This window comes from Eucyclogobius newberryi, unplaced genomic scaffold, assembly GCF_026437365.1.
Source record: "Eucyclogobius newberryi isolate DKJ021-1_F unplaced genomic scaffold, fEucNew1.0.hap1 SCAF_8, whole genome shotgun sequence".
In the NCBI taxonomy this organism is placed as follows: Eukaryota; Metazoa; Chordata; class Actinopteri; order Gobiiformes; family Gobiidae; genus Eucyclogobius; species Eucyclogobius newberryi.
Window position 1 is genome coordinate 39401678 of NW_027316500.1, and position 5282 is coordinate 39406959.

Here is a 5282-nt window from a genome sequence, read left to right on the forward strand (position 1 = left end):
GTATCACTGAAACAAGCGTTCAAGAGTGCCCCTAGTATCACTGAAACAAGCGGTCAAAAGTGCCCCTAGTATGGATGAAACAAGCGGTCAAGAGTGCCCCTAGTATCACTGAAACAAGCGGTCAAAAGTGCCCCTAGTATCACTGAAACAAGCGGTCAAAGTGCCCCTAGTATCACTGAAACAAGCGGTCAAGAGTGCCCCTAGTATCACTGAAACAAGCGGTCAAGAGTGCCCCTAGTATGGATGAAACAAGCGGTCAAGAGTGCCCCTAGTATGGATGAAACAAGCGGTCAAGAGTGCCCCTAGTATCACTGAAACAAGCGGTCAAAAGTGCCCCTAGTATCACTGAAACAAGCGGTCAAGAGTGCCCCTAGGATTGATGAAACAAGCGGTCAAGAGTGCCCCTAGTATCACTGAAACAAGCGTTCAAGAGTGCCCCTAGTATCACCTAAACAAGCGGTCAAAAGTGCCCCTAGTATGGATGAAACAAGCGGTCAAGAGTGCCCCTAGTATCACTGAAACAAGCGGTCAAAAGTGCCCCTAGTATCACTGAAACAAGCGGTCAAAGTGCCCCTAGTATCACTGAAACAAGCGGTCAAGAGTGCCCCTAGGATTGATGAAACAAGCGGTCAAGAGTGCCCCTAGTATCACTGAAACAAGCGGTCAAGAGTGCCCCTAGTATCACTGAAACAAGCGGTCAAGAGTGCCCCTAGTATGGATGAAACAAGCGGTCAAGAGTGCCCCTAGTATGGATGAAACAAGCGGTCAAGAGTGCCCCTAGTATCACTGAAACAAGCGGTCAAAAGTGCCCCTAGTATCACTGAAACAAGCGGTCAAGAGTGCCCCTAGGATTGATGAAACAAGCGGTCAAGAGTGCCCCTAGTATCACTGAAACAAGCGGTCAAAAGTGCCCCTAGTATGGATGAAACAAGCGGTCAAGAGTGCCCCTAGTATCACTGAAACAAGCGGTCAAAAGTGCCCCTAGTATCACTGAAACAAGCGGTCAAAGTGCCCCTAGTATCACTGAAACAAGCGGTCAAGAGTGCCCCTAGTATCACTGAAACAAGCGGTCAAGAGTGCCCCTAGTATGGATGAAACAAGCGGTCAAGAGTGCCCCTAGTATGGATGAAACAAGCAGTCAAGAGTGCCCCTAGTATCACTGAAACAAGCGGTCAAAAGTGCCCCTAGTATCACTGAAACAAGCGGTCAAGAGTGCCCCTAGGATTGATGAAACAAGCGGTCAAAAGTGCCCCTAGTATCACTGAAACAAGCGGTCAAAGTGCCCCTAGTATCACTGAAACAAGCGGTCAAGAGTGCCCCTAGGATTGATGAAACAAGCGGTCAAGAGTGCCCCTAGTATCACTGAAACAAGCGGTCAAGAGTGCCCCTAGTATGGATGAAACAAGCGGTCAAGAGTGCCCCTAGTATCACTGAAACAAGCGGTCAAGAGTGCCCCTAGTATCACTGAAACAAGCGGTCAAGAGTGCCCCTAGTATGGATGAAACAAGCGGTCAAGAGTGCCCCTAGTATGGATGAAACAAGCGGTCAAGAGTGCCCCTAGTATCACTGAAACAAGCGGTCAAAAGTGCCCCTAGTATCACTGAAACAAGCGGTCAAGAGTGCCCCTAGGATTGATGAAACAAGCGGTCAAGAGTGCCCCTAGTATCACTGAAACAAGCGTTCAAGAGTGCCCCTAGTATCACTGAAACAAGCGGTCAAAAGTGCCCCTAGTATGGATGAAACAAGCGGTCAAGAGTGCCCCTAGTATCACTGAAACAAGCGGTCAAAAGTGCCCCTAGTATCACTGAAACAAGCGGTCAAGAGTGCCCCTAGGATTGATGAAACAAGCGGTCAAGAGTGCCCCTAGTATCACTGAAACAAGCGGTCAAGAGTGCCCCTAGTATGGATGAAACAAGCGGTCAAGAGTGCCCCTAGTATCACTGAAACAAGCGGTCAAGAGTGCCCCTAGTATGGATGAAACAAGCGGTCAAGAGTGCCCCTAGTATCACTGAAACAAGCGGTCAAGAGTGCCCCTAGTATCACTGAAACAAGCGGTCAAGAGTGCCCCTAGGATTGATGAAACAAGCGGTCAAGAGTGCCCCTAGTATCACTGAAACAAGCGGTCAAGAGTGCCCCTAGTATGGATGAAACAAGCGGTCAAGAGTGCCCCTAGTATCACTGAAACAAGCGGTCAAGAGTGCCCCTAGTATCACTGAAACAAGCGGTCAAAAGTGCCCCCAATGTGGATGAAACAAGCGGTCAAGAGTGCCCCTAGTATCACTGAAACAAGCGGTCAAAAGTGCCCCTAGTATCACTGAAACAAGCGTTCAAAGTCCCCCTAGTATCACTGAAACAAGCGGTCAAGAGTGCCCCTAGTATCACTGAAACAAGCGGTCAAGAGTGCCCCTAGTATGGATGAAACAAGCGGTCAAGAGTGCCCCTAGTATGGATGAAACAAGCAGTCAAGAGTGCCCCTAGTATCACTGAAACAAGCGGTCAAAAGTGCCCCTAGTATCACTGAAACAAGCGGTCAAGAGTGCCCCTAGGATTGATGAAACAAGCGGTCAAAAGTGCCCCTAGTATCACTGAAACAAGCGGTCAAAGTGCCCCTAGTATCACTGAAACAAGCGGTCAAGAGTGCCCCTAGGATTGATGAAACAAGCGGTCAAGAGTGCCCCTAGTATCACTGAAACAAGCGGTCAAGAGTGCCCCTAGTATGGATGAAACAAGCGGTCAAGAGTGCCCCTAGTATCACTGAAACAAGCGGTCAAGAGTGCCCCTAGTATCACTGAAACAAGCGGTCAAGAGTGCCCCTAGTATGGATGAAACAAGCGGTCAAGAGTGCCCCTAGTATGGATGAAACAAGCGGTCAAGAGTGCCCCTAGTATCACTGAAACAAGCGGTCAAAAGTGCCCCTAGTATCACTGAAACAAGCGGTCAAGAGTGCCCCTAGGATTGATGAAACAAGCGGTCAAGAGTGCCCCTAGTATCACTGAAACAAGCGTTCAAGAGTGCCCCTAGTATCACTGAAACAAGCGGTCAAAAGTGCCCCTAGTATGGATGAAACAAGCGGTCAAGAGTGCCCCTAGTATCACTGAAACAAGCGGTCAAAAGTGCCCCTAGTATCACTGAAACAAGCGGTCAAGAGTGCCCCTAGGATTGATGAAACAAGCGGTCAAGAGTGCCCCTAGTATCACTGAAACAAGCGGTCAAGAGTGCCCCTAGTATGGATGAAACAAGCGGTCAAGAGTGCCCCTAGTATCACTGAAACAAGCGGTCAAGAGTGCCCCTAGTATGGATGAAACAAGCGGTCAAGAGTGCCCCTAGTATCACTGAAACAAGCGGTCAAGAGTGCCCCTAGTATCACTGAAACAAGCGGTCAAGAGTGCCCCTAGGATTGATGAAACAAGCGGTCAAGAGTGCCCCTAGTATCACTGAAACAAGCGGTCAAGAGTGCCCCTAGTATGGATGAAACAAGCGGTCAAGAGTGCCCCTAGTATCACTGAAACAAGCGGTCAAGAGTGCCCCTAGTATCACTGAAACAAGCGGTCAAGAGTGCCCCTAGTATCACTGAAACAAGCGGTCAAGAGTGCCCCTAGTATGGATGAAACAAGCGGTCAAGAGTGCCCCCAGTATCACTGAAACAAGCGGTCAAGAGTGCCCCTTGTATCACTGAAACAAGCGGTCAAGAGTGCCCCTAGTATGGATGAAACAAGCGGTCAAGAGTGCCCCTAGGATGGATGAGACAAGCGGTCAAGAGTGCCCCTAGTGTGGATGTAACAAGCGGTCAAGAGTACCCCTAGTATCACTGAAACAAGCGGTCAAGAGTGCCCATAGTAACACTGAAACAAGCGGTCAAGAGTGCCCCTAGGATTGATGAAACAAGCGGTCAAGAGTGCCCCTAGTACCACTGAAACAAGCGGTCAAGAGTGCCCCTAGTATCACTGAAACAAGCGGTCAAGAGTTCCCCTAGTATCACTGAAACAAGCGGTCAAGAGGTCCCCTAGGATGGATGAAACAAGCGGTCAAGAGTGCCTCTAGGATGGATGAAACAAGCGGTCAAGAGTGCCCCTAGGATTGATGAAACAAGCGGTCAAGAGTGCCCCTAGTATCACTGAAACAAGCGGTCAAGAGTGCCCCTAGTATGGATGAAACAAGCGGTCAAGAGTGCCCCTAGTATCACTGAAACAAGCGGTCAAGAGTGCCCCTAGTATCACTGAAACAAGCGGTCAAGAGTGCCCCTAGTATCACTGAAACAAGCGGTCAAGAGTCCCCCTAGTATGGATGAAACAAGCGGTCAAGAGTGCCCCCAGTATCACTGAAACAAGCGGTCAAGAGTGCCCCTTGTATCACTGAAACAAGCGGTCAAGAGTGCCCCTAGTATGGATGAAACAAGCGGTCAAGAGTGCCCCTAGGATGGATGAGACAAGCGGTCAAGAGTGCCCCTAGTGTGGATGTAACAAGCGGTCAAGAGTGCCCCTAGTATCACTGAAACAAGCGGTCAAGAGTGCCCATAGTATCACTGAAACAAGCGGTCAAGAGTGCCCCTAGGATTGATGAAACAAGCGGTCAAGAGTGCCCCTAGTACCACTGAAACAAGCGGTCAAGAGTGCCCCTAGTATCACTGAAACAAGCGGTCAAGAGTTCCCCTAGTATCACTGAAACAAGCGGTCAAGAGGTCCCCTAGGATGGATGAAACAAGCGGTCAAGAGTGCCTCTAGGATGGATGAAACAAGCGGTCAAGAGTGCCCCTAGTATGGATGAAACAAGCGGTCAAGAGTGCCCCTAGTATGGATGAAACAAGCGGTCAAAAGTGCCCCTAGGATTGATGAAACAAGCGGTCAAGAGTGCCCCTAGTATCACTGAAACAAGCGGTCAAGACTGCCCCTAGTATGGATGAAACAAGCGGTCAAGAGTGCCCCCAGTATCACTGAAACAAGCGGTCAAGAGTGCCCCTAGTATCACTGAAACAAGCGGTCAAAAGTGCCCCTAGTATCACTGAAACAAGCGGTCAAAAGTGCCCCTAGTATGGATGAAACAAACGGTCAAGAGTGCCCCTAGTATCACTGAAACAAGCGTTCAAGAGTGCCCCTAGTATCACTGAAACAAGCGGTCAAAAGTGCCCCTAGTATGGATGAAACAAGCGGTCAAGAGTGCCCCTAGTATCACTGAAACAAGCGGTCAAAAGTGCCCCTAGTATCACTGAAACAAGCGGTCAAAGTGCCCCTAGTATCACTGAAACAAGCGGTCAAGAGTGCCCCTAGGATTGATGAAACAAGCGG